Source organism: Mytilus californianus, unplaced genomic scaffold (assembly GCF_021869535.1).
Source record: "Mytilus californianus isolate M0D057914Y unplaced genomic scaffold, xbMytCali1.0.p SCAF_4, whole genome shotgun sequence".
NCBI classification, from domain to species: Eukaryota; Metazoa; Mollusca; class Bivalvia; order Mytilida; family Mytilidae; genus Mytilus; species Mytilus californianus.
This window is the reverse complement of record NW_026262690.1, coordinates 47,281,352-47,293,571: the sequence shown is the minus strand read 5'-3', so window position 1 is coordinate 47,293,571 and position 12,220 is coordinate 47,281,352. Positions and strand designations below refer to the sequence as shown.

Sequence of the window (12,220 nt, the reverse complement as noted above, 5' to 3'; positions counted from 1 at the left end):
GAAAGATATTAGACAAATTAATAAAATCAATACCTCTATTAATGTATTTTATTTTTAGAAAATATTTTTTATGATATTCAGGTTTGTCAATTTGAGGGAACAGTCTATGGTGACAAAAAACTGTAATAATCCGTGTACACTCATATTTTGGACTGAAAAACGATATTGTATCACACTCGTTATAAATATTATGTAATTCTCTAATTGGCATTTGACCCAGTTTTCATAATAATTGATGTATACCATTGTTTTAAATATAGATAAAAAGTCATCAAGTGTAAAATTAGAACGATGTTTATTTCGTTGATTGCGGTTAATGCGATTGCCATGAGATCTATGATTGCGTTGTCTTTTATCAACAATAGTCATAATATCAATAGAGGAAGTTTTAGATATGTTCCCTTGTGTCGTGTACGTTCAATAAATATGCATCCAAAGTAAACTGCCTTCACGCACGTAAGTACACCAAAGTACAACTATATCTAATGAACATGCAAAACTGCTATTTTCTTTCCTATTTATTATCTATCATATTCGTTTTAGTTGTGCTTTATTGCTTCGTTCTTTCTTTTTGATATATCTACCTTCAAATAATCACTTTTGTTGGCCTCGGTGAATATCATATCTCTTGGGTTGATAAATCATTGTATCAACCTTATCAAAAGTCAATAATTGTATACTATTGTTTTCAAGGTGACATTGCATGTAAAACAATAATAATAGAATTTTTCTTTTTGCATCATTCAGGCTTTACATTTGGTAAAGAAAGATAAAAAATAATCAAGACAATTGGATTAAGCTATCTTGCATGCTGTTCTGAATGAGTATCTATGCTTTACTGCTGTATACTTTCTATAGCATTGAAGACATGCAGAAGATCGAGACAGATGTAGACCGCTCTAGAAAGAGTTTAGTTTCCATTCCGGTACGCTGTAAGTCTTTGCGGCATGACCGTTCACGTAAGAATTGTAATGTTAATGATTAACAAATTCATTACTCCTATGTTTGGACAAATGCATAAATCACGAACATAGCTATTATTTGTTCATTTCTATTTCCTAATTTTTTATTGCGCTAACATCTGATCAGAAATCTTTCAGTATAACAACGCATTCAAGGAATGACTGTAATATTTTTTCTGTCTATGAAGAAATAACATCAAAAATGTGGTGCACACTGAATAACCGGCGTAGCAGGTTATTTAAAAGTGTGCACCACATTTTTTTTATGTTATTTCGAATAGACAAAAAATATTAAAGTCATTCCTTATAATTTAATTCTAAAAAGGAGTAAATAATTATAAAATCGTTAATGACGTCGCGGTCACATGACACAATTGTGTCCATGAGCTGATAGACAAAACACTTACAGCCAATCAGAAGAAGCGTTACATCCAAAATTAAATTATTACGGTATAATTTTTATTTGGTCATTACATGTTGACGTCGTATGACCATCAATGTTTCAACTTAGATTTTACATCAGAGCATTTATTTTTTGAACTTAAATTTAATGAAAAAATCTAAGATAATCGTCGTTAGCTGGACATTTTCTTACCTACTTCAACAACCCTAAAAGAGATCTATTATGTCGAAATGTTGGCAATCATTTTCTGTCTTTGAACATTATGTTGTGTTTTCATTTTTTTTGCGTTTTCACCTTTTTATTGGCATCAACCCTACGAGAATCAGATCAACACAGTAACACTTGAAATTTATTCCGTGTGTGCAGTATGGAACTCCCATATATGGTCGGTGTAGTCATATCCAGTTTTCTACCCTTCACTTTCAATATTTGGGGTATGGGCGTTCCTGGTGAAGGTTTATCTTCGCGGGTCGCAAATTATTTATAAAGTATCATTTTTATTTTTAAATTTTACTTTTGGTACTACCGGTATTTCGAAACATGTAATGTATTAATTATTTTACTAACAACGAGAAGAAAAATAGATTGAAGTATCTCATTGTTTCTATACGAAACATTCGTTGATGGTAACGCGATTCTTCGAATATATACATATCTGAAATAAAAATTCAATGGGAGCTGGATAACTAAAGTTTGATTTTATGTTGAATCGAATCTAAAAACAATAAACGGAATCAGTGAAAGTTATGTGAAGAACTGTATGTTCAAAGCAATTTAAAGCATAATATTTAGTTGGCATACAGGAATATGCATGAGTAGGTATAACTGTTACCAATCTCAAACATCAATCCCGTCAGTTGTTGTCTCCAGTGATATGCCTGAGTAGGTATAACTGTTACCAATCTCAAACATCAATCCCGTCAGTTGCTGTCTCCGGTGATATGCATGAGTAGGTATAACTGTTACCAATCTCAAACACCAATCCCGTCAGTTGTTGTCTCCAATGATATGCCCGAGTAGATAAACCTGTTACCAATCTCAAACATCAATCCCGTCAGTTGTTGTCCTCAATGATATGCCTGAGTAGGTATAACTGTTACCAATCTCAAACACCAATTCCGTCAGTTGTAGTCCTCAGTGATATTCCCGAGTAGGTATAACTGTTACCAATCTCAAACACCAATCCCGTCAGTTTTTGTCTCCAGTGATATGCTTTGTTGTTTAAGGAATATGATGATGTCGACAGATCTTTGATACTAGTATGAATTCCTGATAAATGTATTCAAACTTTTCTAGACTTGGGGCCTAACCGTGACATATGGTATAAACTTGTCTATTGTTGAAGTCAATGCAGTGTATTTTTACCTCTATTTGTCGTTTGGTTTAGTTGGTCATTTGAATGTTGACTCATGTGAAAATATTCATTACTAAGTGTATGCGTCTTCATGTTGGGGCATGATATTACATTTGTTGTTTAAAACAAAAACTGTTTGTATTTTCCAGGAACGACTGCAAATTCTTTTTAATGCAAAACAATAGAGGAATGATATAAATGTATCCGTTAATGATTGAATCCATAACATTAGTATCGTCACATATTAAACTGAAGTAAAATATTAAAATGCCGAAACAAGTTTTGTTTTTCTATTTAAATCATATTAAAAAAATCAGAAAAAGGAAGACAAAATGACAATGTCCCAAGCTTCGCATGAACTTATATAGAAATTTATTTAGAAAAACCATGGAAGTATTATAATGACATTTTACTTCCAAGGAAAAACAAAAACGGATTTACCAGATTTGTTCCGCCTTTAGTGCTCGAAAAAAGAGAGAGGTTTAAAGCTTGCCATTGAAAACAAACCTTGTAGTAATGAGAGCCGTTATTTAAAAAAGAAGTACTATCAACTCAGTCTTATTTGTAATAATTTAACTAAAATCGATTACTGAACTTACCAAAACTATGAACGTTGTCTACTTATTCCAAGTTTTTCATTTGCAATAACATATCTAAAGTCAATATTTAGAATTCTCCGGATAGTTAACTAGTTTCTGTGTTTGTATATGCAATTCCCAAAGATCAAGTAAAGATATTTATTAACTAGGAATTGTAAATTATGTCAATCATCGCTGCAACAGACCTAACGAAGTGTGGTCGATACTATCCTTTTTTTTATGTAGCCCTATAGGTGGAAATGTAAGCATTCACCTTCATTAAGACTATCTATACAAACATTGAAACCCGTTAATAGTAATGTATGTATAAGATTATTCAGTGCTACAAGGAGGTTTAATTCAGAATAAAAGAACTTCCTTAATAATACTAAACAATGTAAAGTTAATTAAACATACTTGGCTCTACTTGATGCTTAGCATTCTAAAATCCATTACTCTTTTTTTTTTTTGTATTTCAGAAATAACGCAAACCACACCAGTCTGGCTCTTCTCTCTATATATATTCACAATTTGTAATGCAGAATCTGTATTCACAATTCATATTGCAGAAGCAATCCTGACTTTGAAGGTTATATAGGTTTACTCTGTCTTTATTCTTGATTTATTCAATTTCTTAATTTAGAATTCAATTAAGCCAGGTTTATCATCAAAGGATAAACAATGCTTTGGGAATAAATTAATGTTTTATATACATAAATAAATAAATAAAACAAGTAACCAAATAAGCTGTAAAATATATGTGAAACCAACCAAAAGTCTACATGTATAAATAATGTAAATGTGAATATCAAAATCAAATGGTAAGCTCTTGAGAAGAAATGATGACATGAGGACTTAATGAGGCTAAAATTGAACCGCCATTGAAAAGTTGTATGACGTTTTCTCATTTTTATCACTACTTTTAAAAAAAATCATAGCATTGAACAATAACAAACATGAACTAAACCATGAATCATTTAACTCAATCTTGGCACTCCAATATATAACAGCAATTGTAAATTAAAAATAATAACGTGATTTAAAAGGCAATTAAGGAAAGCATATTTAAAATGGTGTGAGAAAAAGCCGTAAAATTGTACGCAAAAAAAGAAGAACAAAATACAAGGAGAGAATATTCCAAAGCGCAATGAAATACCACTGATGACTGAAAAAAAGAAGATAACTTCATGTCAACGAAAAAAGAAAAAAAGACAAGCAACAGTCCACAAAATAATACTACATATAAAAAGAAAGGACTGAGGAACACGAATCATACAAAAAAACGTAGGCGAAGTCAAGTGCTTCGGAAGGGTAAGCGGCATCTCTTCCATTAATAGCACCTATCGAGTTGATCACAGCGAACGTAGTTACAATGGGTGATATTTTGCCTTTGGCAATATCACAATCGAAGAAAAGAGAAAAGAGGACGGGATTGTTGCTTCGACAATTGGGACATATTTGTTGTCATCTGAGATATATTAGTAGTCACGGGCAAGCATTTAACAGTGTCGTATTATTACTTATTTGATAAAAACTGTTTACACAACTGTCCCAGGTTAGGGGGAGGGTTGGGATCCCGCTAACATGTTTAACCCCGCCACATTCTGCATGTATGTGCCTGTCCCAAGTCAGGAGCCTGTAATTTAGTGGTTGTCGTTTGTTTATGTGTTACATAATTGTTTTTCGTTCATTTTTTGTATATAAATTAGGCCGTTAGTTTTCTCGTTTGAATTGTTTTACATTGTCATTTCGGGGCATTTTATAGCTGACTGTGCGGTATGGGCTTTGCTCATTGTTGAAGGCCGTACGGTGACCTATAGTTGTTAATTTCTGTGTCATTTGGTCTCTTGTGGAGAGTTGTCTCATTGGCAATCATACCACATCTTCTTTTTTATATAACAGCTGTATACAAAACTAGTACTTCGCAAAGTTTGTTTTCAAAACTTCATTTAAAAAAAATATGTTTACATTTGTCGTTGTTTGTCAGTAAGAATGACTTAAATTAACGATGACACACTGCAGCAAATTATGACAAAATCACTGCTCTAAATATTCTTTGGTATGAAAACGTTGATATCAGTGTGATTAAAGAATCGTAGAACATAGTTGCAGATATATAGGCTATTTGCAGCAAGGGACAATAATGAATAAAATTAACAGATATGTTGCCATCTGAGAAGAAACAAATGTTTACTGAAATGAAAACAATACACTCATAAAATGGATTAATACGAAAATAACATTGTTTGAAAAAGTCCTCGTTTTCAAAGCATAGACAAATATTTTTAAAATGTTAGAAAGTTATAAATTGACGGTATCTTTAAAACAAAAGGATTGCAGTTTAAAGGTACAAAAATCATTAGAAAACAGTCTAGTTTTCTTAAGATTTTTACATGAAAATAGTTTCCCATCGAATGGTTACTCAGTAAGCAAGGAATACAAATGGTTAGAAGTATTATGATTTCTGTGGAAAGTAGAACCGATGCAATGTGTTCTGTTCAATACACTCTTTGTATATTTACTGGAATACTTGCGTATAACTTGCGTCACAATTCAGCATGAAGCAGAGACTTGGAAAAACAATTTGCACACTTGCTTTCGATATAAAATGGTGTCTTCCTGACACCCGGGTATAAATCTTCATAACAATGAAAGTATTAGCTTTTATAATGTTGATCAATGATGTCGAACCGGAAAGATGGAAAAGACAGCAAATTTAACTTGATCTGACAGTGCACTTAGCTTGACATTACGATTTTTATCATTGATCTGTTCAATTAGTAACTTTAAAATCTAATATCCCATTTCCGAAAAGTTGGAATCTTAAGTGGATATTATTTTTAACTCGACACGCAATGACGTGAATTTTACTGTTGGTTACCCAAGTGACAAATCTAATATTTTATGCAGTATTTTGAGAACCGAATTTCAAGAAAAATCTGGAACAGTTAACAAACCAGAAAGATTTGATTGTAAAGGAATCTCTCGTAAACAGCAACTGATGATGATGAGTCTTAATGGCAAACAAATGATGTCAAATGTTAGAAAAAGATAACTTCTGATAAGAAAATTATTGCGTAAATCACTATTTCTTTCAAATTCTTTTTTTTAGAGTAGTGTATTAACATTCTTTAAGTTCAGCTTACTTGAGCTGTTCCCTGTTAGCTAAGCCAACACTTTTCATCTTTCGTCTATCCATAAACTATTGGAATCTTCTATGAAACTATTTTTGCAAGGTTTTTTTTTCTAGAATGGCATCTCAATAATACACGGACTGAACGTATGGTGAATTCAAACATGTCGTTTATTAGTAGATGATTTGCAAACTAATCCAAACAGAAATTGCTAGTCCATTTTTAGCATGCAAACCCCAAAACATCACTCAGATCGAACATTCAAATAGCAGATGCATAACTTGATGTCAAAGGGATGAACATGTCCATGTATGTTTGAATTCTATCAAGCCGTTCTCAAGGAAATGCTGATTATAGAGTTTAAACTTCAGACTGTAAATACGACTGTTCGTACGGTGGACCATGTTCTAATCAATGAAGTATTATCTGATAATCTCCATAACCTAACTCGTCTATGTGAAGATGATAACTCTCTTTAATATTCTAAAATTTTGAAAAAATTGAAATTGATATAAACGATGATATTTTTAGTTTAAATGAATGGTCCAACAAGTGGCTGGTTGATTTTTACCCAAAGAAATCCAAATGTTGGACCACGATAAATGAATATTATATTTAAGACTGATTTCATGCTTCGTTATGTAATTTTATAGGGTTGTAAAAGGGTTGATCGTGCACATTTTTAGTATGAAGTGCTTTCGGCCTTCATTTAAAATGTGCTTCATTCAATGCCTTTACACCCTAATAAAATTACGAAAGAAGCATTCAATTCTTTAATATATTTTTAAAGAAACAACAGACACGGCTTCCTCCGCCTCATTTTTAGACTTTTACTTCGAATTTGACATACACAGTCATCTCAGTACCAGATTCTATGACAAACGAGACGATTTTAATTTTAAAATTATCATTTCCCCCCACCTTAGTAGCAATATACCAACTTCACTTGCATATGGGATATACATTTCCCAACTTATTCGGTATGCAAGAGTTTGCAGCTGCTATTCGGACTTCATAAAAAGTTACCAGTGTCTGAGCAAAAAGTTGATGAACCAGGGGTATGTCAAAGAACGTCTCGTCCTTTTTCTAAAAAAGTTCATCGGAAGGTACCAAGACCTTGTTGATAAATATTCCGTATCGACTTCACAAATAATACATGATGGTCTTGATAAATATTCCGTATCGACTTCACAAATAATACATGATGGTCTTGAAGTATAGATTCTGAGTACTGACGCTGTTTATCATCTTAATAACGTGTTAAAGTGTTCTTTTATTTGTCTTTATTAATATTACTTTTACTGTTTGGTCTGTTTTTGGTGATATACATTTGACATGGCTCTGTAAATTGTGTTGTTTGTATTATTTTTCATTTTTACTTGTGTGCTTTGTCCGTGTGACTTTTTATGTTTCTTTGATACATATGACGTGTCTCTGTACTTTAAACATCCCGCCATTGTGTTATTGTTCTATTGTAATTTTTGCATACTTTGAACGACAAAATTATTTTATATCTCTACCTGTGTGACGTTTACATTCTGACGTCAAACACGCGATTCTACACCGGAGTTAATGTTAAAATTACGATTCGGTCCCAGTGCTTAAAATCCCTCGATCCTTTATGGGTTGATTTGGCATACATAAATAAAATACAAAAATAAGTAAGCAATGAAAGAGGTTGTTAAATGTGATATATGCTTCTTTTGTGCTTCTTTGTTAAATATTTGTTTGTTTTTGTTGTGATTAAAATTGTGACACGGTGTTGACTGCTGTACCCCAATTTGGACGTTTTACCTATTATGTCTGTTGGTTTTATTCACGCATCGTTGTCAATATAATGGAATTTGATGCGACTGTCATACAAGTGAGAGGTTTAGCTCTATAAAACCAGATTCAATCCACCATTTTCTACATAAGAAAATGCCTGTACCAAGTCAGGAATATGACAGTTGTTGTCCATTCGTTTGATGTGTTTGTGCTTTTGATTTTGCTATTTGATTAGGGACTTTCCGTTTTGAATTTTCCTCGGAGTTCAGTATTTTTGTGATTTAACTTTTTTTGTAGTCCAACATTTGGTTTTCCTTGGGTAAAAATCAACAAGCCATTTGTTGGACCATTCATTTAAACTGAAAAAATCATTGTTAATATCAATTTCAAAAAGAAGCATTGAATTCTTACAATTACATTCTATGCTACAACCATGAAATTACGAGTTATATCAAGCTTTTCGTTTGATTTCCAATGCATTGTTGTGACGTTGTCATGGAAAGCACATGCCGGCATGGACGTTGTATTTGATTGGAAAATAAAATATAATTTTGAATGCCTACGTTAGCGATTGTTGTATACCAATCAATTGTATACCAATCAAGATTATGGATTCTTACAAAACATTCATGTAAAGTAAATTATAAAAGAGAGGTGAAAGATACAAAAGGGGCATTCAAACTCATAAGTCGAAAATAAACTGACAACGCTATGGCAAAAATAGAAAAAGACCAAAAGACAAACACCAGCATACAAAACACAACATAGAAAAATAAAGACTGAGCATCATGAACCCAACCAAAAACCCTGATCTTGCTCCACATATGGCATCCGTCGTGTTGCTCATGAAAGTACAAACCCGGTGATAAGACTAATTCGGTTGGTCACATTCGGGGAAAATAGGACGGTATTGTAGTTACGACAATTGGAACATATCTGCCGTTATCTGTAAAACAGATATTCCATAACGGTCAACCAACTCGTGATGGCGTCTGTAAAATTTACGAAGGGATGATTTCAACTTCACTACTTGGAACTCTTGGTTTAATAGTTTCAGTTTCCTTGTGAGCAGCGACCCTCTATTGAATTAGTGATATCTATTAATTAATTATTTAATGGTGACTATGTTGAAATTGTTGATTATCACAAACGCTTAGATGTCGCACTCTAATCAGATGAAAACTGAACTAACCATATAGATAATAAAGAAAAAAGATGAAAATGAAAGCTACACTTTCCACTTTTGGAATAAGGATGCAAAGAATGGGATTGGTGTTTTACAAGTGAATTTGAAAAATTAGAAATAAATACAACTAGGAGCTGCTAGAATATTAACAAGGCTTTAATGATAGGTATGCTTAGAAGCCCTATATATCGAAAAGCTTAGAAACCGTGACACAAAGGCCGAGACAACGGAAATTATTATTTTTCTATCAAATGCATAAAAACTATTTCAAAATTTAACGGAAAAAAATAGAAGCCATTAAGACATTACAAAGATAATGGTGGAGGGTCTAGAAAATGTACATACATGCAAACCAGATTTAGGCCCCAATGCAGTTCCCAAAATGCTGACCTAAATAAAATACATGTAGTAAAAAGTAAAATAACAGAAATACCGAACTCCAAGGAAAATTCAAAGCGGAAAGTCCCGTATCAAATGGCAAAATCAAAAGCTCAAACACATCAAACAAATGGAAAACGACTGTCATATTCCTGACTTGGTACAGGCATTTCCTTATGTTTAAAAATGGTGGCTTAAACCTGGTTTTATAGCTAGCTTAACCTCTCACTTGTATGACAGTCGCATAAAATTCCATATTTATTGACAACAATGTGTGAACAATAAAAACCAGACATAATAGATAAAAATGTCAAAAATTGGGGTACAGCAGTCAACATTGTGTTATAATCTCAATCACTATAAAATAAACAACCATGTCAACAAAGAAAAATAAAATGGCACATAGACACTCTATAGACAAAGCACATAAGCTAAAATGAAAGACAAGAATACATAAAATGACCATAGAACAATAACACAATGGCGGGATGTATATATACCGAGCCACGCCAAAAGGATATTACTAAAAATGATCTAAACAGTAAAGGTAAACTATACAAAGACAAATAAAAAGATCACTACAACACGTAATTAATACGATGAACAACGTCAGTACCTAGAATCTATACTTCAAGACCATCATGTATAATTTCTAAATTTGATACGGAATATTTATCAACAAGGTCTTGGTATCTTCCGATGAACATTTTTACATCGCGATGACCGTGAGGGCATTCCCATGTATTGCTGTCGCCTAGATTTCCATTACGTAACTTTCGTTTTGAGTTTGTAACCGATCTATAAACATGATAAATACGCGGATATTAACGAGTGCAAACTAACATTCCTTATCGTTTGTTAAAAATATATCTCTTAAATGAATACTGATAAAAATATTTTTGTTTAGAACATAAATTAATAATATGAAAATGTTTTGTCGCTAGATATTATATATATATATATATAAGTAAAAAATCATTGATAATATCTATGCACACGTACCGAAAAATTGTGTTAATGCATGCGGAAGAACACCCCAAGAACGTTTTGCGACAATCCCGGCAAGGACCGGTAACTCTGCATGCAAGATTGTTTTTGCGGGAAAATATGAATGCCTACTCATATCCAATCTTTTAGAAAAATCTAATTTTTACAATAGAGTGTCCACCATGCACTTGCACTACTAGAATAGTAGAATAGAATGATACAGGGGGATGACAATTATATATACATGTAACTGTTATATTGTGGCACTATTAAACTCAATGGCTAAGAGGAACTGCTTTTATTCAGTGGCTAGTTACAATCTGAACTTGTTAGGGACAGTTCTTTTTATACAACTACGAACGTGACTTTAATTTAGAAAGAATTTTGTTTATGATAGGTACTTACTTTTAGAAAGCCTAAAGCCACAAATAAAATTGTTCTAAAAAGTGACCATTACTTTTGGTCCCATATACTTAACGTTAGGTTAATTAAAGAAAGCCTATGAAAGTTAAATTAACTGGCCACAACACGATGACCACCTGTGACTGAATGAAAAAGCAATTGTCATAAACTTGAACATTCCTAAAGCCAAAGCATGTACATATAGAAAGTCACGTTTGTAGTTTAACAATAATACATACTTTGATTTTATAATTATGAATAAACTTTACCAAATATATTTAATAATTGCAATTCTTTCGATCACTGCATAGTGTTACAATATCAATATAATATATAACAACAAACCAGTGTATACTGATTTGTATCACTACAATATAATAGTTATTACGGTGAGGTTGAATTTCCTGTCATTTATTCATTATCCAGAAAAAAATATATCTCTGTACATTAACCTCAGTTTCAGGTATAGAGATGTGATTTTTTTCTGTGACAAGTGCTTTTGACCATCCACAACAACTTGCAGTCATCCGATGTTCAGTACTTCAGTACTTTGATTTAGAAAAAAGGACGACACATTCTTTGACATTACCTTGGTTCATCAACTTTCTGCTCAGACACTGGTGACTTTTTATGAAGTCTGAATAGCAGCTGCAAACTCTTGAATACCGAATGATTTGGGAAATGTATAGCCCATATGCAGGTGAAGCTGGTATATTGCTGCTAAGGTGGGAGAAATTGATAATGTCAAAATAAAAACTGTCTCATTTGTCATAGATTCTGGTACTGAGATGACCGCTTATGTCAAGTTCGAGGTATAAGTCTAAAAATGAGGCGGAGGAAGCCGTGTCTGTTGTTTCTTTAATTTCTAGTTCTGGAGGATATATTAATGGAAACGATCCTTAACATTCCGGCGGTTCTCCTGTTAAAGATGCAATCCATACCTCATAGTATGCCGATTATATTAAAACCAAACTGTATCTGGTGAATGATCTTACACATTGATATTGCAACGATATTTTCTTCTGTTTGTACCTGTAAATGACACCTTCATTTGCTTTATATTACTAAT

At 32.6% G+C, this 12,220-nt stretch overlaps 1 long non-coding RNA gene across 1 annotated transcript in view; it reads right to left on the bottom strand.

Annotated features, from left to right (window-relative positions):
- The window catches only part of LOC127738162 (uncharacterized), a 67,824-nt gene extending 64,384 nt beyond the window's left edge, over nt 1-3,440 (bottom strand). Inside the window, exon 1 of the long non-coding RNA XR_007999947.1 lies at nt 3,319-3,440. This is a non-coding gene — a long non-coding RNA (uncharacterized LOC127738162). The remainder of the gene's footprint in view (nt 1-3,318) is intronic.
- Between the last annotated feature and the right edge of the window lie 8,780 nt (nt 3,441-12,220).